Here is a 24785-nt window from a genome sequence, read left to right as displayed (position 1 = left end):
AACGAATAATTGTCACAATTTCCGTTGACGTGTGAGAGTCAACTCAAAGATAATGTAACTAATCACTCCACTCCAGTTATCAAAACTGGAAACGAACTCACTCTGAAAACGAACGCTCACTCCACTCCATCTATCGAAACTGAAAACGAAAACTCGTGTGTGTATCATGTGTGTACTATGAACCGCTGTAATTAATACAAATTATTTGTCTGTTTAACCTCAGAGTAATTTAACTAAACAAAATCTTGTCTTCATAAGATATACATTGGGATTTTGATGGCCTGAGGGGCAAAGCCCGAGGACTTTTACTACAGGAATTGGTGAAAGGGGGCATCTACACAAACAATACTTAATTTTGACACATCGTTTGTAAAAATCCGACCATTATTAACGGAGGAGTAGTATTTCGTAGAAATCGCCTTCACGTATTATATATAAGTATTCGTCATATATGAAAATATTGTATTCTAGAAGTTAAAAAAATGGTTCATTGCGTATAAATTACTAAATTATTAATTTAATACTAAATATTCTCCTCTAGTTATTAAAAGAAAAATTTTGTTTTGATACTTTAAGTTGGCCAATTTGCATGGGATGAACATAAAAATATATGTTTTGTAATAACTTAATATATATTATTAATAAATATATTATTTTCCGATACAACGATATATAATTTCTTAATTAACTGTTGCACCCTCTTGGTCAGGTAGTTTGCCTAAATTGAGACAGCGTAGGGGTTGGGCCGTGCGGCGCGCGCCGCACCGTGTGAAAGCTCCCATAAGAACCAATGCACCTTTACCGAATTGTGCGGCGTGGACGCCGCGCGGCGCTGTCGTCCGGCTCAAGGTGCATCCGGCGGTAACTCGCGCGCCGTGCGGCGAATTCGCCGCGCGGCGCGCGCCGGACATAGTGTGAAAGGACTCATATACTCCCATAGCCCTACGCCGGATCCGGCGGGCGCCGCACGGCGCGCGCCGCGTCGTGTGAAAGAGGCGTGAGACCTACGCTATACACCCTATATGGGATTGAAAACCCTCTTCATAGACGTAATATTCACCAATTGATTGGATGTAAAATGAATATTTTAGCTATAATTAATAAATAAATAAATTAATTAATTATATGTTAGCTATTAATAATTACTAGCGTACATGTTGCTCGAATTCGAGCAATTACAATGTATTACAGGAGTTATTTTAAAACGAATAACAGTCATATTTACAATGAGTTTAAAAAAGTCAACTCAAAGATTACCGGTGTGTAACTCAGACCATGTTTATCTTCGTTATTGATAAACCTAAGCATTCCGGCCGGTTTCCTCCTTCTCTAAATGCCTCGCTGTAACTTACATGCAACACAGATCATTGATAGAGGGCTAATTGAGAACGAAAAGTCGTTTTGGGGTAGTGTTTGTTATATATTTTCTATTTGCATTCCTCAACAATCATATGTTATTTTAAATATTTATTATTCCTGATGTTTTTACTATTGTATTTATCAAAACATTGTTCTCAATACAAGACTCATTACAACACCATCTTGAAATATTTTATTCAAATATTAATTATCTAATATTACTTCAAGTATTTTAAAGTGGCGACGAGATAAAAAAAAAACAAAATGGACCAGGAACAGTTTCAAATATTTCTACAAACACTTACAACAGCTCTTCAAGGTATGTTTGATTCACAACCATCAAGGAATTTAACACTGATTTCAAATTTTGACCAGTTTGACTGTACACAAGAAACGTTTTCTCAATACAAAGAGAGATTTGAAAACTACTTAAAGTTGAAAAACGTTTTCTCAGACAAAGATCTCTGTGCCCAGATATTTATTAACAGTCTAGGCTCTTCTGGCTACGACTTGTTGTCTACATTATCGTTGCCAAGAAAGGTAAATGAGCTGAAGTACGAAGAGCTTACTGCCTTAATGACAAATCACTTTCCTGCTCAAAACGAAATTGTCGAACAACACAAATTCTTTTCTCGGGTACAAAAGTCTGATGAGTCTATTTCCAGTTATGTCATGTCCCTCAAAAAGCAAATTTCGACTTGTAATGTGGCCTGTTCTACTTGTAACGCTTCTGTTTCTGACCTATTCCTCAGGGCACAATTCATACGAGGAATTAGGGATTCTTCCATAAGGGAGAACCTTCTTCAACAGAAGGATCTAACTTTTGACTCTGCTGTAACACGAGCTTTAGCGATTGAAGCTTCAAAGCTGCATTCCAATGCCATACACGAGTTTTCACAGCAGTCACAACCGTATTACAGCAACGTAGGCGTCAACAAGTTGGCAGGACATTCGAAAAGGCACCGATCGTCAGCTAGATTCAAACATCGTTCGTCAGGCGAGAGCAGCAGTCGTTCTTCCGACAGCAGTCGCAACAGCTCAATTTCTTCTGCTACACTACAAGGACATTGTCGGCGCAAAGAACAAGTTGATTTAATTGCTCTTGGCTTGAATGGCGTTTGTCTTCGGTGTGGCAAGAACAATCATACGTCACATCAATGCAGACTGCACAGATCTCGAGTCCGCTGTAATGCCTGTAACAAAAATGGCCACATTTCGAAGGTATGTATCAAGTCCCTACTATCTAAGCAAAGTGGTTCAAAATCAATCAAAAACTTAAATCTAGATAATGATAACCAGTTCGTGGAGTCAGATGTTGATGATATATATGGCGTAGGTCAAGTTGGAAACATTCATGACATACACCTGTCAGACACTGATAAGTTTATAACGACAGTTCTTATTAATGACCGGCCTCAAAAATTCGAGGTTGATTCAGGTTGCGCCCACACTCTACTTCCTAGAGGAGACTTAAAGCGTTTAAACATTTCAATGGACACTTTAACCCCAACATCTGTCAAATTTCGCTCTTACACAGGGGAGCTATTTTCTCCGCTGGGCATTGCTTCAGTACGCGTGAAAAGCAATGGGACATCAACCGTCGAACAGTTATTTGTTGTTCCTGACGGATACAGTCCTCTTTTGGGTCGAACATGGATACGACACTTGCAAATCAACCTAAGTAAGAAGAAATCAGAAAAGGATCGAAATCATCCACAGAAGACACATGTGTCAGAAAAAACTAGCTGGAAAAAGTCTTCAACCAAAAAGAAAGAATTTATTGAAAACATTGAAAATGCAGACTTGACATTTTTTCCTCCGTTCAACACTACCAGTTATTCGCCTACCAGTCATTCATCCACCAGTCATGCATCAACCAGTCATCAACCAGACACAAGTACATCTGTATATTATCGACCAACACCTTCACAACGACATACATCAAGAAAGATCAAACGACCGACACGATACACGACTTGAACACTTCCTCAGTGCGGAAGAATCTGTTATATATTTTCTATTTGCATTCCTCAACAATCATATGTTATTTTAAATATTTATTATTCCTGATGTTTTTACTATTGTATTTATCAAAACATTGTTCTCAATACAAGACTCATTACAACACCATCTTGAAATATTTTATTCAAATATGAATTATCTAATATTACTTCAAGTATTTTAAAGTGTTAGGGCGCATTTATAATCTAATAGTTGAGATTGTCCAGGGTCAGGTGCTGACTGTGATGAGTTAAGCCTATTACGCGCCACTGTTCTGTGGCCAGGTCCAAATTCACCAACATTTTTGGGGTCGTTTCTAATGTCCAAATTCACCAACTTTCTACCTTTAGCAGGGACGATATTTCTCCCGGCGGGCGGGGAAGGAATTCCCTCCGAATAGTTTGCCATCGCCTGCTCCGTCTCGTCTCGGCGAGAGTGTACTGTAACCTAACCTAACCTAACTTAACCTAACCTAACCTAACCTAACTTAACCTAACCTAACCTAGCCTAACCAAACCAAACCTAACCTAACCTAACCTAACCTAAAGCTGCCTGAAACAATCACAGCTTAAACAGTATAGGGCTAAGCAGTACACTCTCGCCGAGACGAGACGGAGCAGGCGAGGGCAAACTATTCGGAATTCCTTCCCCGCCCGCCGGGAGAAATATCGTACCTGCTCCAGGAAGAAAGTTGGTGAATTTGAACATTAGAAACGAACCCAAAAATGTTGGTGAATTTGGACGTAGCCCTGTTCTGTAGCTGCGGTCGTTATCACGATTACGCCTCTTGTCTATGATTCGTTTTCGTCGCATCGGAGGCATTAAAAAAAAAAAAAAACAACAACAAATAAACAAATTATAGGTACACAAAACCCAAATGCACAAATTTAAGTTAGAATCATGCTAACGCGATCCGTCATAGCGACACAAAACAACCATAAATACACAAATTTAAGATAAAACCATACTAACACGATCCGTCTTGGGGGTTATGTTTACACAAACTCAAATAGTAAAGAAATGTACTCAATGCATTTCATTGAATCTATATAAATAAAATTAGAGTTTTGTCTGTACTTTGCTTAGAATTATATACTTTTAGGTTATTTTTACGTTTTATACATTAAAGAAGCAGAAACGAGTCTTATCTCTATTTCTGTCTGTCTGTCTGTCTGTCTGTCTTTCCCTTTGTCTGTAACACTCAAGATGGCATTTTACGCAATCTTCTCCGTGAAAACCAGAGTACCTATCAAGATCCAAGTCATTTTAATGTATTCACTGGATTGGCGAGAGTGTCTTTAGTGATTTAAATATAGCCTCACTACTTTGTAAATAAAATTACGGACGTTCAAAAATGCAGTTTTGTGCGATTTTTGTCAAATTTTCGTTCAATTTTTATCACATAATTGTCTATTAAATAACGAACAGCTGTTCGGATCAAGATTATTTTTTCTAGCTGTCAATGATATGTTTACAAATGTTGTTTACAAATACCGCAACCATTTCGAATCACGTTTTGAAAGCAAATCCCAACCAAGTGAGATTAAAAACGTTTTTCTTACATAACGGATTTAATTAATCGCAAGTGCAATAATATAGTCTAATAGTGTAACCGTAAATGAAATTAAATAACTAGACATCGTCCAAAACGGAACCAGAAATTCTTTGAGTATAAAATGTTTCTTGAGTTTTGACAACGAGAAAGAAGACCTTGAATCCGTGTTGTATAGGGCTGGACACTGAAATGATCGTCGCCAATAGCTTACAAAAAAGGTTTCCACTCATTGACGGCGCTTCAATGGCGGTTGTGTAAAGTGTAAAGTAAAAAATCACAACTGCAGTGGGTGATTGTAACAGAGGAAGTGCTAAACTCGCTTTTCCAATGTGTCACTTTCTGTTTCTACTCACCGTGTGATGCAATCGCTGGACCATACAGCCAATAGGCCCATAGCTCATATCTTGGGTACGTAAGCCTACATATTTATTCATAACAACCTTTTTGACGACGATCCTTGATACCGGTACTTTTCCATAGATTACATGGCCTACCTACTTAAGAAATATAATTACAAATGACCAAAACCCCAACATTGTGTGATTTTCGTCACATTTCCTTCTAATGTTAATAGATATACTAATCATTGTTTAGAGAATGCGTAATCTATTAAATAACAAAAAGTTGTTTGGGTAAGGTTGTTTTTTTTTTCAAACTGACACCGATAAGTTTACGCTATAACTTTTTACGAGAAAATCCAAAAGCAAGAGATCAATAGCCTCGGGACTAGATATTAATGTATTTAATTGGTCGGATGTACTATAGTTCTTAGGTAGGTAGGTTCTTACGTAGGTACTGGTTCTTTTCCTTAGAACCGTTGGTAGCTGCTAGAATCATTTTTACGTAGGTACCAACACATCACTGTAGTTTACAAATTAGTTATCGTTGGTGTTGCACCTTATTTATTAGAGCCGTCCGTATTCAATTTAAGTGATGTCTTAACTCTGTATAAGTTTTGCTTTTTCTGTCTGGATTCCAAATCTTAGCTTACCCGGTATGCTAAGAAAATGATAACGTATTTGAGTAAAACATTTGTTGGGCAAACCATCATGAAGTGTTTACGCCTTTATATTGTTTTTGTATCAATAGTTCGTGGCCTTTTTTGGATTGTTGTGTGTATGTCTGTTGGTAACGCATTAATGTCCTTATTTCTCATTGTTTCACGGAATGGACAAGAGCACCTTTGATACTGAAAATGTCAACCGGAATAAAGTGTTAAATGGTGAGGTTGAGGTAGTACTTTAAATACGTTTAAGTTAACCGATGTGGAAAGTAACTTTCAATTATAGGCCTACTTTAGGGCTACGCTTCATGGATCTATAAAACATTTTTTAGTTTAATCATTGGACATATGGACCGTAACGATCCGGGTGACATTTAATTGCGAAGCATTTTTGGCTTGAACTGTCAGATACTGTATTTGCGAAGGTTTATATATAATAGTTTTGCCAGCATATCTGCAAATATGCAAACTAACTGCTGTTTTTAATCTTAATATAAGAAGGTTTCAACTGACTACTATAAGATCCCCGTGCGTAGAACGGGCACACAGCTATTTGAAAAATAAATAACAGTAATTAAATTATACAGCTGATCAAAATGTAAACAATTATGTTCTTCATAAGGATAACATGGGAACTTTAAAAGCCACTGGGGTAGAGCCCAAGGGACTTTTTCAAAAATGTAAGGTCAGTTTGCAAATCTACACGACACGCTCTTTCCAATGAGACGTCAATGGATAAAATCGGTTAAGAAATGGCGGAGGAGTTCAACCGACAAAGTTTCATGTAGCGTATTAATTATATAGATTATGTTTAGTTAATATATGAAATACGCTATACAAGTAAAATGAATTTCAAAACTGGAGGTGAAACTTAAACAAGAACTTTATGCAAGAAGTTTAACACGTCCGTGCGAAGAGTGAATACGTATGACAGATTCCGAAATTCGCAGTACACAATTATTTAACAATACTTTATTAGTGGTTTTCATGACCTTTACGTTACACTTGTGTGCTGCGATCACAGATTTTACCTTTTTATACAGCAACATACTGCAAATGTGCTGTAATCTCTATTTTGGAAAAAATTAAGCCTGCAAATATTTTACTTATACAATTTTAGTAGGCCATATTTTGTATGTTATTTTTAGTTTTGATATTAGAATGAACTGTTTTTTACGTAATTTGTTTTGTAAATAATATAAACGATGTTTATGTTAACGATGATTAATTTGATGTAAATATGTATTATGTAATATGATTCTACAACTATTAATGTTTTGTTAAAAACCGCCAATTTTGTCTCACTTGCCCTGGAATTTTGAAACTTTTGTACGTAGAGTTATTAAATTTAAAGTCTATGTTGAAGTATGAAGTTTTATGAATATTCCTATACTACTTGATCTAATTTTGTATTGCAATTTATAAAAACATGCAAAACATAGAAGTATTTCAGAATTTTTTTCCAATTTGAGGTGTTTAGCAAACTGTTTTATAAAACAGAGATTACAGCTAATTTGTGGTTGTACACCTATAGCAATCTGTGGTTATTTACAAAACTAACATTTTTCAACTCCGTACTCAAGTACAATGACTGGCGGTGGCAAATAGTGATTGGAAATTATGTATAATCCTTGACTTTGTCCTCCACCCCCTTATAACTCTGTCAACAATGGTTCAATTGCCTTATTTCAAAGTGACAAGACACGTACACTTAATTGGAATTTCCATCGTCTGGGGATTAATCTAAGTTTTTTACAGCTGCATTTCTAATATTATTGTTCTACAAAAGATTGCCTGAACGAAGAGAAGGTAAAACAGCTAGTACATAATCATATATTTTACACCAGTGGGGTTAGACTGATGTAACCTTCTCTGCATGTAAGATTTGCGTGTACTGTACTAGTTATGTTTAGTCAAAGGCTTAATACAACAGGAGCCGAGAGGAAACGAAGGTTTTAGGAAGTGGGAGGCTCGATTGGGTGCACACACCACACCAACTATCTATCTCTGAGTTATATAGAATATTATTTTATTACCATACCACATTTATCGTCTTATTCCATTCCATTGTGTTGACGGAGGTATGCGTAGGTAGCTGGTGCCTAAACTAACCAGTTAGGCATAGCTTTCTACAACACTGGTTTATTGTTAAAAATAAGAAAGTGATAGTAAAAAATAATGCGTTTCTAGCTCTTTCAAATACAGTAGCTTTTCTATTAACACAAGCAGTGTCATTATGTTCCATCATAAATAATTGAATAGATTTCCAGTTTAACACTTATTTAAACAGTTAGTTATTTTTCGCTGATTTCGTTTTACTATAGCAATTAACTAAACTAGGCCTATATTATTTTTTTTTTGGTCAAAACAGTATTTTTGTAAATTGGAGAAATGTGTACCGTACTTAAAATCATTTAAACGACCTAAACAAATAATAACCCTTCGATATTAGGTTGGTCCAAAGTTCATCAAGCTCGAATTAACTTCCAAGCTCCTTATAACAATACATTTATGTTACGTTTCGAACACCTCTGCCTTTCTTGTATAAAAAAGTAGTATAATCGATATTCAAGAGAGCCAACCACTTCAATATATCTGTGTATCTAAAATGAAAGAGTCTGCTTAAATAATGTAATTGAAAAACTAGTCATGTGACAAACCAAATAGGCCTAACACTGCCTTTCCCGCCTAAAACCAGTAGTGCAATCTATATTCAAGAGGTAGTTCCCATCTTTTAGATTTCTAGGTGGTAATAGAATCTGCTCGAATAAAAAAAGACTGTTCATGAAACATGTAAAATAATACTAGGCCCACTGTTAATACTACTGTTGAAGAACACTATGCAATCGATGGAGAGCTGGGCCATCCATTGATAGCATTGCGAGTGCAAATTTCAAGTAATATACAGACAATTGAAAACCAATCTATAATCATTTACAGACCAGTGCATTTCCGACCATTTCCGATCACGTTTTGTAAGAAAATCCAAAACCAAGTGAGGGTAAAAACGTGGTGCCTTACATAACGGATTAAATAGATCGTAAATGCAATAATGTGTAACTGTAAATTAAATTAAATTTCTAGGCAACAGTCAAGTCGTTAACCGGAGATTCTGTGTGTCTGTAACAAATCAAATTCAACTTGAGTTTTGATAACCGGGAAAAGACCCTGAAAAGAGCTGTGTACGAAGTTTTGCCTGCATATCTGAAAAAATGCACACTAAATATGCAAACGAACTGCTGTTCTGATTATAAGAAGTTTTCAACTGACAAAATGAACCCGTCCGTAGAACGGGCACACAGTTAGTTGTAACATATACCCTATTACTAGAGCAATACTTAGAGCAATTCTTGTATATATCTCGTATCTCGGAAACGGCTCTGCGACAAGTAGACAAGTAGAGTGTAATTGAAATTGCGATAATACAGTTAATTACAAAATGCTCATGGAATAAACTATGCTTTATTTAAGAAATCCAAAATGATCAAACTGATTTTCCCCCGAGCACCACTCTGTCAACCAAATATAAACATTTAATTAGGATGGGACATTTATTGTAGCACTAATATAATTCAAGTTACAGCTCAAGCGTTCAATGATCAGTATGGAACATAATTCAAACTTCTACGCAAAACTCTGGAAGACACAATTACATTTTCTTACCGCGAAGTACTCTGTAACCTTTTCCGGGAGGCAGCAGGTGTTCAAATAGTTTCAACCCTCGGCAATCCGAAACGGACCTGATGGCATTTCCCGTCCTTCGTAGGATTGTTGTTGATGGGTTTATGAAAGTATTATAATTTTCTAAAGCGTTTGTATATCTACCTGATTGACACATGTTCTTTGTACTAGTGAATGACCAGGAAAAACCTGTTGTGTGCAACCTTATTAACTAGGATTGCTTTCACAGCAGTGAAATCCAGTTGAGTGGAGCGATCACGTTTCATGGTTTTTAATAAAGCAATAAATAATTTAAAAATGTTTATAGATATAATAAAAAATACAACTGTTTCATCAATTTAACTTATAAGTTTCGCTCAGAACTATCAACATCTATAACAAGTTTCATACGTAAAGTTGTGGACACTACATACATAACCTTAGTATTGGTATTTTTTGTGTTTGCTTGCTAATGTCATCTGTGGAATCCACAGTTCTGGTTGAACCCGACATTGAAACTAAACCAATGAACATTTTCTCAATATCGACCAGATTTTGCAATTCAAGCAGAAAAAATCCTGCACGCATCCATGTAATTAGCAGATGTAACTTTTTAAAGACTTGCCTGCTTTAAGACAATTGGACAAATAGTCGTCACCATACATTATATGAGGGTTGTTTTATTTAATTGTGTACATTTAACATACATGTAATTGTGAAAAGCATTAGTTTTCTGTTCGTGCGTTTCGGGTGCTTATTGCTCGTCTTCATTTTTTACACATATCAGGCAGTTTTTCAGAGTGCGTTCTGAAATTTTCCCTTCCCATTCCGGTGGCGCATCGTCAAAAACTACAAAACATCATTTTATTCACTTTGAGAGTTTTAGTTCAATATTAGTGTATCTTGTTTAAAGACTCTACGTTTTTTAATAGTCGTAATCCCCCTTTCTTAGTAATACAAAGGTAATATACCCCAAGGGTATTGGGTAATCAATGCTAAATAGTATTTAAAGGAGTGTCCTTTGCCTTTTTGTCCTTGGGTGCTAGGCACGAACTCGAAATTGTTTCAGGCATTACTTCAGGCTAGACCTAAGGGTTGTAGGGGGGTATTATCACTTAGAAAAAATCCATTTTTGACTTGGCAGGATTTGAACCCGGGATCTCAGGGACTGAAGTCCCGCGCTCTAACCACTACACCAGCACTAACCCAGTCCTTTGCCTTAGTAATTAGTATTTAATAATGCCTTATAATTTATTAGTTAATACTATTTAGCAATTTGCTAACGTACTCTAGATTGTTTGTCATAAAGCATAATTTTATGTCACATTCCTTTGTTTAAATTTTCGAAAACTATAATGGCATCTGACAGTTCATAAGACCTATGCTAAAAATATAAAAATTCCATTTAATGCTTATAACGAAAACTAATTTAACAATTTTTGAGGAAGACCTAGGAGCGGTTTTTTAAATCATTGTGCGCAAACGTTACTCGTATTATAGTATAGATACGACACACTCAAAACTAATCCTGTGGGAAGCCAGGGAGGGAATGAGGGATAACTGATCAGCTGATCTCGTGAGTACCCAGATGGCCAGATCCCAGGGTACAGTACTTACACTACCAACTGCTAATGTAACTATATAGTTGTGGTAGCACTGCAGGTCGGCGATTTGGCGCGCGCGGGAAAATGAATAATTTGGGAGCATGCCCTTGACAATGGTAGGATATCTAGGTGTTTAAATATTCCTCTTAGCTCTCTGTTTTTTCGTACCTCAACCTCCGTTACTTCAAATGGCCCGTATATTTTCTCTGCACTCTATTTCTCAGACTCAGCAATACGGGTTTTGGTTCTTTGGTCAGTGCCCAAGTTTCTGAACCATTTATGGTATCAAATGAATCCAATTTGGTATCTACTGACAACATGCAGCTTATTGGAGAGTTTTCTAGTGACCTACTACAACTGTTGACATTTGAATTACTAACCAAAAATTTGGTTTGCCAAAATAGTCCTGACATAATTAAAAATCGTCCATACCTATCCTTTAAATCAATTTCACTGCATAAATTTCTAAATAAATTAGTAAACAAAGAAAAGTAAAAACAATAACAGATCGTTTGTTTTGAAACAGATGTTTAGTTGAAACAACATTCGTTTGAAAAAAATTGCTTGTCATCTGTAGAAGGAATTTGAAAAAGTAAACACGCTAGTAAGCTAGTGACGTAATTAGTTTACTATCCATACCATTATCCGTTCTTATCTGTGATAATTACCCACCCTCATTGAATCTATGTGCTGTACATCATAATTTCCCATATTCCTTTATCCAAACTATACGATAATTAGTTAAAAATTAAAAGATATATTTTGCCTACATCAGCGCACCCATACGTAGCCAACCAAGTCACACATGAACACACGCCAAACAACAATTTAGATTTGACAAAAGGATAGGCCTACTTTCAGTATCCTAGGTCAATGATAAAATCGTGATTAATCTCTGTCGTACATTTGTCTATCTCTGAATAAATCTCGTAAAGTAATTCATATAGGCTTTTCTTTTATTTGAAGACTCGTGGGCAGAGCCTCGATTTGTATACGGCAAAGGGCTTCCTTATCTCTACTGTCTACTTAATCCCTATTAATCTTACTTATTTCCTATACTCAATGACCAAATTAAATAACCCCCTAATTCCATAGAATATTTTTATATCCATCCAGCTGTTAGTTCAAACAAATTATAATGCACTAAAACAAACCCAAGAGTTTAAAGACTGCTATAAAAAATAAATTAGTTTATCAAGTATTTGCAATGAATATTAAAATAATCTGTCATCCCCTTACGAAATAAATGTATGTAATTATTAAAGCATTACACATAGTATAAATTAGTCAATCCTGCGTATAATATATCATTTCTATCAAAATGCTGAATTTGTGTCACAAACTCTGAATGTTTACAGCTGTTACGTTAAACAAATGGTTTTATACAAAAAGCCAATCTAGAATGTAGGCGTCTGCTGCTACACTTTTTTTAAAATTTAAACTTAATTTCCTAAAACCTAAAACCCTAAACTAAAATTATGGCTTCGACATTCCCTAGTTCTCAAAATTATCTTTCTTTCAACACAAAAATTATGAATATCCGTCAATTGGTTGATTCAGAATCGTGAAATAAAAATAACCTTGTTACGTTTTAATATTATAAATAGATACTTTCCATTAATTGGTGACCATACATAGTAGGTATTTTAAGCCAAGTATTAATGGAGATGAGTGAAGGATGAGTGGCGCGATCTTGTAGTCTAGTTAGTGACTATACAAATTTCATTTAGTGCGTTACGTTATATGAAAGACCCATGGTTTGAAAAGATCAAAATCACTCATAGACCGGCCCACTGATGAGATGAGATGAGGTTCTATTACTTATAAATAAGTATGCACAGTGTTCAAAAAAGGTGGGGACAAATTTTACGTAGTGATTCCTAGTCGCAATAAAGAGAAAATGAGGTACTGTATGACATTTTTTCCAAAATCGCTTCGTTAACCTGATATTTACCATTTTGTATTTTTTACATAAAGATTTTTATTTTGGAATTATTTTAACGGATCTTAATGAAACTTAGTATGGTTGTTATGGTAAAAGAGACCCATGTTAGAAAAAAGATCATCTTGATTCGATTCAAAACTTAAAAATGGCGGCCATTTTGATTATTAACTTACTAATAATGGGTGGGTTTATCAAAAAATGACAAGTACTTTTATTCGGCATTTTTAATTTCCTATCAAACGATACCAAGTTTAGAAAGATCGGATGATAAATAGTTTGAAAAATATTAAGATTTTTAGTTGTAAAATAGAGCTTCTGCTTTCTTCTATCCCATTTTACAGCTAAAATCGTAATATTACAAATATTTATCAACTGATATTTTTGAGCTTTGTATCGGTTGATAGGGAATTAAAAATGCCAAATAAAGGTACTCTAAACATTCTTTCATAAAAGACCCTAAAAACGTGATTGGTGACAGCCACTACCTCAGAAGGATTTGTATTTTCCTACGCAAATCATTTAAAAATTTATCATTGGCCTTATGAGTTTTCTAAGTAACTATATAGGTTGAATAAAATACCTATTGTAACATGTGTTCATGTTGAGCCATCCGCAGTATTCTAGCAAATTACAAAATACAGTACAAAGGGAACCATCGGTTTTAACTATTGAGCAAAGATTAGACGATATAGGGAAATAGTTCTGACCAAATACTAATTATTTAAATTACTGTAGCCTTCTTTCATAAAAACTTAATTCCAAAAGTACCAAATTCTTTTATTTTCGTTTAGTTACTAAATTTTACGTTACAGATTTGTTAATATTTCAGCAAACAGTTGTCTATGGATTGTAATTACAATGTTTTCCTAGAATTATAAAAATTGTTTCTAATAAATATTTGTCGGCTTATGACGACTTTTACGTAGACCTTAACATTTTTTAGGTGTCTACAGTCTGGACAATTTTACCCTTGTTCGCAATCTGGACTGTTCGCTATTAGGACTCAACCAAAAGAAAACCAAAATGTTTGAGTATGCCAATATAAGAAAATCTAACAAAATTTCAAATAACGTATTTTTAGGAGTTTGAAGTTTGGGAGCTAATAATGGCTGACCTTGACTCAGCCCTTATTGACAGTATCGGTGATCAGTGCTACAAATCATTAACTCATTAACTACATTAATTAATTCAATTATATCACAAAAAAACATTATACTCTTTCAGTAAACGTTTTTTATTACAATTTTATATACTGTGTTAGGTTATTGACACAATTCTAAATTTAAGCTTCCCAGTCCTATAAAACACTGATTCATGGCCTTCTTCCCGGTTATCAAAACTCAAGTTCAGTACAATTTGAAACATGCAGAATTCCCAGTTTTTCGAGACGGTTGTTAGTTAAATAATTTAATTTATACACACTTTCGTAGTGGGGATCAATTAAATTTGTAAATAAGACACACGAGATAAGAGACAACAATATCGTTGTCTCTTGGTTGTGGATTTGGTTACAAAACGTGATCGGAAATAATTTCCCTTTTTTAACATTTAATTTAAATACATCAGTGACAGTTGGAAAAAATATCCTCATCCAAACATGTGTACGTTGTTTTATAGATGACGTATTCTCTAAAAAATATTATTGGTAGCCTATTTAATAAATTACATAATGTAGTTAAACTATATATTAAACATGTAAAACTTTGGGAGAAAACGTTGAAAAAGTCGCACCAAATTAGGTTTTTGAATGTTCGTTAGTTTATTTCTAAAGTATTGAAGGTTAAAGACATACGATGCATAATACGATGATAAAATACGATGCAAGGTAAATCAATTTAACTATTCGTCCATATGTTTAGTTGTAAACAAAGGGAATTGAGATTGATCTAATGTCAACAGATAGCGCTGCCGTCCCCAAAATTTAGCCCTTAACTATACTTACGTAAAGCCCTTTCTTAATGTTCTGAGACGTATTTGCACATCTACATGAAAATGCCTTTAATTTGATACCTCAAACATTAAAATCCATCAGGCCGTTATCGAGTCATGACTGTGAAAAGAAAAATGCTTGCGTATATGAGTTATAAACATTAACGGCGTTTAAAAATACTACTGTTTGAAAGATTTCGAAGTAGGATATAAATACCAATGGATGAATTAGAGAGAAGTAAATAAAAATATTATAGGGAATGGTTGAGAAAAAGGAATAGAAATAAGAAAGGGCCATGGGAAATAGTTCGAAGGATCAGAAGGTATATGTTAAGAAAGAGAAAAATGAGTGAGAGTTGTATTTTTGTCTTTTTTTATTTTTGTATTTTGTATATTTGTGACGTTGTATTTTTAAAATACAACATATGTGAAAAATAGAGAATAATTTAACTTGATTAAGAACATATGTTTGAAGGCAAATACATTCAAGTAGTCAATTAAACCAAAGAGTATGAAATATACATAAACATGAAGTTTACTGAACTACTGTAACGAAATAGTTATAGCAAAACGTATTCGTAATACGCTGTTTCCTTCTTCTTCTTAAGCTACATTTGCCTGAAAACCTACAGTTTCTGTTTTAGGACTGTTCTCTTCGGCCTTGTCGTATATAGGCATACATGGTGAATCACGTAAGGTGTTCACTATTGATTACAGAAAAACCTTTGATCGTACAAAGATGAAGTGGAAATGTTTGACAATAAAAACCCAACAATCACCTTAAACATATTGTTCTCAATACAAACGTTGCAGAGGGCCCAAAATGCAGAGGAATGACAATGCGACATGTATGTCGACTATCTCAAGCGGCATTGTTTATCAAGCGTAAAACTGTATCCTAATAACTACGATTTTGGGGCTGGGGTTATTAGGACTAATAAGGCCATTCATAAATTATGACAAAGGACAGAACTCGTAATCCTAGTCCTAAACAGGCTGTAAAGAGCAGGTAGACGGACGGGCGTTCCAATAAGACTGCGCTGTACGAGCACGTAATCGTCAATGGACAGCAGAAGAGACAGTGGTGGGCACTATTACAGTCACATAACTCCCCCCCCCCCAAACCATAAAGCTAAATACCAGTGGTGAAACATTTAGCAATGCATTAGTTATACAGACGTTGGCCTTTGTGTAGATTACTTATAAAATATATGAATACAACTGTTACCCAACATTTGACACATGGAGTCTATTTAGGCTACTTACCTAAAACCAAGCAAAAGTAAAAAAAAAAAAAATGAATACAGTAGTTTGATATTTTTATAAAAGAAATCATAAACACTAATCTGCACAGCTACGAAACATTGAATTTGGAAGTTGATTTTATGTATGGAATCTTGTGAAAATACTTTTTTTTTGTACTACAAAAAAAAACTAACAAAAACAGATTAACAATAAAAAGATTAAAAAAGATTAACAATAAACAGATTTTCGACAAAGCCATACCACAACGTCAGTTGACAAAGTGTAAAACTTTTGCAAACCATCAAAATAATTGGTAATAAATTATACAATAGTAAACAGTATGTATTCTTAAAGTGGCAACTCCTTTAGATTGCAACTTTTAGCCCGGAAACGCATTGTTTCCCATGTCCGATTACGACTGTGCGCAGTGAGCACCGCGGTGGTAGGGTAGGAGTGGCAGGCCGGCAGTTGAGAGTCGGCGGGAAACAAGAGATCCCATCCCAGTCCCCACGTCATCAGCCGCCACGCAACGTATGTTGGCACGCCTGAGGCTGTTAAGGCGACAGTAACTGTCGTCTTATTCGTACTGTCGCCTTAACAGCTTCTAGTATGTTTATATATATATATATATATATATATATATATATACTGTATATATATATATATACTGTATATATATATATTTAATACTATTACTTTCATATACTATATACCTTGTGAATAATAAAAAATCTATAACTTAGCTGGATTTCCTTTTTTGCAGATGTACAACATCTAGGCGCTTGAATGAAAATTATCATTAGGGGGTATAAATAAATGTTTGGTATATGAAAAAAATATACCAAAAAAGTTTATGGTATGCAAACATATACGTTTCGTGTTATTTTTATAATATAGTAAAAAAACGAATATGGTAAAACATAATATGGTAAAAATATTGACACCATAAAATAAGAAAAAAAATATTTAAATTAATCTATCACAATACACTTTTAAGTGGAATAAACTTAATTCCCAAATAAAATAATACTGCTCAGTATCTGTTTTTATAAATCAAGTTAGTTTAGTGATATTGGACTGAGGTCAGCTTGGCTTTTGTGGGATGAGTTCCAAAATTATTAAACGAGTTTGATTGAATGTGGCTTCCCCGATAACCCTCGCTAGTTAGGCAATGCAATTAGCGTTGAATCTTGAGTTTTATCCATTAGCTTTCTACAAAACTCTATATATGAGTTATCAGATCTAAATAAAGATAGCAATTAAAAATATAACGATAGATTTGATAAAATACTGTAAGATATTGGTTTCTTTGGATTTCATGCGATGCTTAACTGACAATCAATATATCTTTGTTTTTATTTTCATAGTAACGAGTAAATATATAAGTTCAGTATGCTAGTTTTGAATCTTGTAACAAAAAAGTCCTGGAATAAATTTTATGTCAGTTGATGTATGAACACTAAAAAATTCAAACAATAACCTAATTAATTAAAACTTGAATTATCTAGGGTATTTGCTATTTACTTAGTTTCTAAGCCCAAAAAAATATCACTTAGCGGAAAAAACATTGTAAAAACCAAGTACAGTTTAATATACAATTGTGTCGTGATAGTGCATAATAATTAATAATAGAAATTATAAAATGAAAAAATTAAACTCCATACACTAGGTTCCTGCAAATAATATATCGTTGTATAATAGTTTCATTGTTTATTTTGAGTAGACAATAATTGAAAAGAAAATCTTTGAATTACCAAGATATGCTATTAGGCTTACACCTTTTGTAAAATTCTAAAGAAATTCTACACATGTGAGATTGCATTTCGTAATAATATAAATCATTCATTAGGATCAACACAAAGGGACGTTTGTGCTATGTTAAGGATAGGTTTGTTCTGAAAGGAAAGATATTTATTTCAAATACCACGCCTTTGAATGTAGTTTGAAGCTTTTTTTCAAATCATCCAGAACAATACTATTAATATTATTGTATCTGGTATATTATATAGCTAATGATCAGTTAAAATTGAGTTAAAATACCTACAATAATATTTTTTCCCTGAGTTGTTTTTCATATTGACAAGTTATTGGCTCGTATGTAGCCTACGTCAACTACCATTTCAATTGACGTCACACACATGTTTTGAATTTGTCATTTACTGACAGGCTAAGTAGGTGCATCCATTTATCAAGTAATCTAGTGTAATTACTGTCATAACATGTACTAGATAACTTCAAAAAATTTCAAAATGTTGAGGTAGAAAAATATTTGTTTATTGAGGTCATACAGATGTTTTGAATTTCTCATCTGTACTGACAGGCTAAGTAGTTGCATCAATTTATCAAGTGTAATTACCGTCATAACGTGTGCTAGATAACTTCAAACACTTTAAAATGTTGAGGTCCAACAAAATATTCTTTGCATTGAGAAACATACAAAATATGTACGTACATTTGCACCTAAAATACCCCACCACAGAAAACATGGAGACTAATAAAATTTATATTTGCATGATTGGATTTTAACATTAATTTTTCCTTTAAAATTGATTTCAAATGTAAATAACATTAGGTTTAATGAGTTCTTAGGTTTGCTGACACAGGGAATGTTTTATATGTTTTTTTAGTGAAATTGTAATAGCGTGCCATGGTATAAATAATTACTAGCTGTTGTTCTGTCGTACAAACGGGAATAAAGTACCAATTTGGTTAAATCGGGGTTTTATCCGAACTGCGGATTTAGAACTTTTTTTATCTGTCTACGAATTGGCCAAATATGAGGTACATACCTTTACGTCAACAGTTCTAATGTGGTAGTCAAACTCACAGCATGTTTCGCCTATTCAGGCATCGTCTGGTGAACTCATAACAAAATGAATTTTAATACGAATTTGCATCTCTAGAAGTTTTTCGTAGAGGAAAGGCCCTACCCCTGTTCTTGTTATTTTTAAACATCGACCTTTTGGTATCATTAACAGTTAGCCTAATGGGCAATGGCATCTGTCTCTAGTAACGACCTCGCTTGGAATCCAACCAGCAACCTTCAGGATTGAAGGGAAGCACTTAAACAACTCAGCTACCTAATCAATTGAGTCAGAACTTTATTGAGATGCAGATGAAAACATTACTACACACGCATTAACTTACGAATTCTGAGGTAATTTTTGACGCGAAAAGCATGTAGTAAACAGAGTAAACAGATATCACGTGGCAACCTAAGTTTTAACCAACTATACACATATATATGGATGTAAAAAAAATTCTTTAATTGCCATCTGTTTTGATGTAAACAAAATGTAAACTTGTAAAAGTTCAGATGACTGACAACATAATTAAACACAAACTATGAAATGTCAAAAGCCTATAGGACGAAGGGCTTTACTGGGATACCATACAAACCGGCAAAAGGCACATTTAGAGGACAAGTGCTTTTTAATACCAAATATGCCTATATAAATAAATATTTAGAGGTCGATTTGCTGCACACACAAATTCAACAAATTATTTTAATTATATAGATTGTACTACTCTTAGTATAATTTTAATGAGCCAACATTTATTTCAGTTTAATATAATATTTTGTACTGGATCTAAAGCGCCTCTCATTTGCTCAAGGTCAAGTTTGGAAAACGATGATCAAAAGGTAATTTTTGCCCACTCTACAGTAACCTTCATCATACTGAACCATTCATTAAAAGATTAATTCACAAAACGCAAATTTCATATATTGTTAATCTTTACAATAGCTATTATTGGTATGGTCACGATGTAGCGAACAGATATACGAAAAGTCGTTTTTATTTATTTTTGAATTTCTACGTTACATTTGTTTAGATATAATAAGTATGTCTACTCCAACACAACATTATGGTTTATTAGTGAAGTTTTTTTTTCATTTTAATGTGTCTGAAAGTCAATAAAGTATGGTAACTGTATAACATAATTTTAATACCATAAAAAGATCATAAATAAACAAAATTTTTATCAATATGAACAACTTGGTCATGTTAATCGTGACTATTTTCTTAAGCAAAATCAGCGGATGAACTTCTCAACTGTAAAAAGTTGATGCACTTGAATCGAGCAGATCCCTTCCTTTCTAGAGGAAAAATAACTACTTTATTTAGCATCGCAACGCATATACAACATAAATATAAGTTTTTTTCCTGAAGTATGACTTAAACATATCAGTAACAGCTCTAGGAGAGGGGGACAGGCTGGCTTGGCACAGTGGTGAAGTTTAATCAAATCCTAGCGGAACTAAAGCTGCCAAACCAGCGTCCTGCCAAGAATCTGAGCGGGGATTTTCACTAATTGATCCTTGATCCGAGGTAAACCTAGGATTGGCAAGCTGGGATACTGATGCGACTTCTGTCTCATTATCTGTCACTAATGCACATAGAATTGTTTAAAACTGTTACACACATAATGGTGTAGAATTGCCAAACTGGGATTCCAATGTGATTTATCTGTCATTAATGTATATGAAATTGGTTACATTCTTTTTCGTAAAATAAAAAGACACGTTTATTTAGTGGTATTTAATATGTTGCTAGAAACCTTATATATTAAAACGAAGGAGCTTTTGAACGTACATTCAGAATCAGCCACTTAACGTATTTTCATGAGTCTTCTGTTTAAAAAAGATAATATTGAGACGAAGGGAATGTGGAAACCATAATTAAAATTTTGGGTTTCTGTTTTTAAATCGAAATTTATAAATTGAAATTTAATTTTGCAAAAGTCCAGCAGGTGACGATAACATTTTAAGATTGTTTCGGTGCAATTTAGTTTAACGAACAGCGGGTTTCTTTTTGCAAACTGTTACTGTATTATTTACTTTTAAGTTGTTTGCAAAATATTTACCGTTGGTTATTTTTATGACCACACTAAGTGACTGTAAAAAGTGACCACATGGCTCTTTTTCCTGCCGTAAGGGATTTACGTTTCCGAAAAGTGTGTTACAGTATTTTGAGCAAATCCCATAATGTTTCATGTAATGTATTGTCGTAATTATAATTTGTGTGAACATAATAATACTATTACATATTACAATAACATAAAAAATACTATAAAGATTTGAAGTAATGTTTTAAATAATAGACATTATAAAAGGTTGGTAACATGTTGATAGTTAGTCTTTCTTAATGTTTAATGTTATAACGTAGTTATGTCAAAATCTTGGATGTAAATTGAATTTCAAATTTGTAAAGTCGTGCTATCTTGGTCTCTAGAAAAACTGTTTTAGTCCAAATGGCTCAAGATAAACCACAGTAAATTTATACTATAACTATACCATAATTAATTAACCGCGTACTACCATTTTGTTCAGAGACAGACCAGTGACACCAAAAAAGCTTATTATGTTTGGGAATAGTCCTATGAAATAATATATATGAAACCGTTCAAGATAACGAAGGTTGGAGGATACGAAAAACAGAAGGTTGAGGTAAAACATCTAAACACCATTTTACTTAAAAATATATGATGGTGGAGGCCAAAAGTAGGTGCTAATTTAGACAGGCCACGTGAGGGAGAGAGAATATAATTAGCTCGTTAAAATTGTATTCCAATGAGAACTACTAGGCAGGCACACACTTGAAAGACCAAAAATGAGGTATAAAGACCAAGTAGACCTATCTAAAGACATCTCCAGAGTGGAGTCTGCATTAGTTGAGGCAGGTAGAAGAGAATGTAGGCGATTCTATGACGAGGCCAAAAACCTCATAAGGTTTTTCCGAGGGTTAAAAGCCTTGGAGGTAAGTAGATACAATGGGAGGTGGTGTGTAGATACTTATAACCAGTATGGAAATCATCCGAATCGGGAGATGATTTCCATGCTTTAACCCGATTCTACTGATCGGTGAATTCGCTGTCTCATTGTAAGCGAAAAATGGGGTTATCTCACATTCTTACAGCAGTGATGTTTTAGTGAATTCAACTAAAACTTTGTTAATGTTATTTTTTTGAAATGTAAAGAAGAAAATGTAATTTGTAAAATTTAAATTAAATTAGTAATGTTTTAATATTCCTCGAAGAGATCATGCACGCAATTAAAATAATAAGGCACGCAATGCAAATAAAAGGGATATGATGAGAAATTATAGTTTTCACCCGTATCAACTATTAAATATATTACGGATTTTGAAGTCACGAAGTGATGTTGACTGCTAGTTATTCACTAAAGAAATTTATTCCCACGTGAAAAATTGCGTACACGATTTTTTATATATTTTTTCGATTGGACACTCCAATCATCATCAGACCCAATAGGCGAATTTCGCCTATTGTTTTGTATGTATACTATAGAACGTGAAAGAAAAAAAATAGAACCAAAAAATTAAGCAAATTAAGAAAGACATGAACATAGTGGAAATGTAAACGGGTTTTGTTGATCACAATTCATTTCTAGAAATTTGCTCTGGACGTAATAGGTACGGAATATATTCGCCTATGGAATCGACAATAAATCATTTACGGAAAAGCTGCTATTATTTAAAATTTCAGATTTAAATGTATAGACTATTCATATCTAAAAAAGACAGATAATTACTATCGTAGATTTAATAAAGAGCTAAGGTTTTTTTATACAACAATCTACATCACAAATCTGAATTGAATTATTCTGACATTACGTTGTTAAAAAATATTGCTTTCTTTGCAATTAACTACAGTAGCTAGTTATATAAACCATAAATTGAATAATATGTAATCTCTTGGGAAGTTTCACTGTCTTAACTTCTAGTAAACTGTCAGAAGAAATATCTAACAATTCCTTCTTCATTTGTTCATAAACAACAGTTGATATGAAACAAATGGATTCTAATGAAGAGATTAACAAATGTAATATATTTTTACGATTTAGCTAGTTTAAAATCGTAGTAAAAATAAAAAAATGTCTGTAGAGGATAATTTTGCAACTATGTTTAACAAAGTGGTGTCAAACTAAACTTTAGAATCCCTTCTTTCAATTGAGTTTTACCTCATTTTTTTTCTTGATGATAGGTTGTACATTTTTTTTTCATTTATAGAGTTTCAAAAATGTAATAATAATTTAGAATCACTCTGTATTTTCAGACTATTAATGTTGAACATAACCTTAACCTAGTAAAAATATCATTGTTTTCATAATAATGACAAATATTGATTTTAATTTTCACCAACCAATAATCGACTAATATAAGGCTTTGCCTTCAATTTCATAAAACAAACATTCATGTGGCATGTGCTGGTAAGAAATCTCATTTAGACAGCATTTTGGTGAAAACATAACTCAATTATCTAAATTCATTTCAAAAATTCTCATGCAATAAAAAAGTAAAAAAAAAATCACATTAAATAGTAGGGTTGTTTCAATTTGTAAATATCACATACCTGGTTATACCCGGAAGGGACTATTCATGTACAGGCATATATTAAGGTAATGGGAGTGCAGCTATGGTTCAACTGAAGCTAAGCCCAGTGTCAGACCTAACCTTGCATGACGTCATGAGGACCTTGGGCCCCGTCCATTGGCGAGCCCTTGCTGTCTTTCTTCACAAGTTATTTTCGATTGTTGACTTACGCGTTGTTTCATTGGGCAGTCCTTTGATCAGCTGACGCATCAAAATTGGTTCATATGTTTAGTTAATGCGTGGGAGTTGTAATAAAATATGTTTTCAGGTTATGACATGTTGGTTGATTTTATGATTGTTGAGGAACTGAGACGAGGATTAGATTATGGCTGCACAAAAATAAAGTGTACTAAAGATTAGGTGTACTTCAAATTATGATGACTTTTATAGTTTACATGGTTGTGCATTTTTATCTCTTAGATGTAATACTAGAGGTGGTAAGAGGTGTTTCGTGATACAAAACAACTGCCATACATGCGCTGTAGGGTGAAAGTAGCTATCTTCGTCCTAGAATAAGAAAGAATAAGTTGGTCGAGTCCATTATGTTACAGCTGTAAAATCTTTTTGTAGATAAAAAAAGACTCTAGAATAAAAAAAATAATATTCTATTATCATATAATTATAAAAAATTAAATTGTGGTTATCTTAGTGTTAAAGTTGTGCAATTCACTCGTGCACCCCTTTAGATATTTAGACAGATAAGTTGTGAAAGAATTTCAGTTATAAAATATAAAATTTATCGTTTTGTTGTTGGAGTAGTACAAATAACATGTAATAACAGCACATGTTCGTATTTACTAGAAATACATGAAGAAACCCTTTGATAGACCCTATAGACTAAATATTAGTACGATGACATAAAAAACTGTTTTGCGAAGTAATTGTAGTTCAGCAGTTTTTTTCATAGTTATTGGCACAAAATTAGGCCTAGGCCTATACAAGATAAACTCTGGAAAGTATACTACACTGATATTTTCGTGTAGAAAATTCAAGCCAAATAGTTTTAACTCATTGTTTTGAATATCACACGCATACATTAATGTCAAACAAAAAAGTAAAATTTTTTCCGATGTCAATACATCTTAGAAGA

The 24785-nt window shown here is 33.7% G+C and overlaps 1 protein-coding gene across 3 annotated transcripts in view; it reads right to left on the bottom strand.

Moving 5' to 3' along the window:
• Positions 1-23803, bottom strand: part of LOC128989880 (tropomyosin-1, isoforms 33/34-like) — a 52111-nt gene extending 28308 nt beyond the window's left edge. For all 3 annotated transcript variants that reach the window (XM_054411981.1, XM_054411983.1, XM_054411982.1), the window contains exon 1: positions 23676-23803. The gene's annotated coding sequence lies outside the window, so the exon portion shown is untranslated. The remainder of the gene's footprint in view (positions 1-23675) is intronic.
• Between the last annotated feature and the right edge of the window lie 982 nt (positions 23804-24785).

This window comes from Macrosteles quadrilineatus, unplaced genomic scaffold (assembly GCF_028750875.1).
Source record: "Macrosteles quadrilineatus isolate MER2022 unplaced genomic scaffold, UCM_ALF_1.0 Scaffold_3__2_contigs__length_128488019, whole genome shotgun sequence".
NCBI classification, from domain to species: domain Eukaryota; kingdom Metazoa; phylum Arthropoda; class Insecta; order Hemiptera; family Cicadellidae; genus Macrosteles; species Macrosteles quadrilineatus.
Note: the sequence above shows the minus strand (reverse complement) of the source record. Positions and strands in the feature narration are given on the sequence as shown.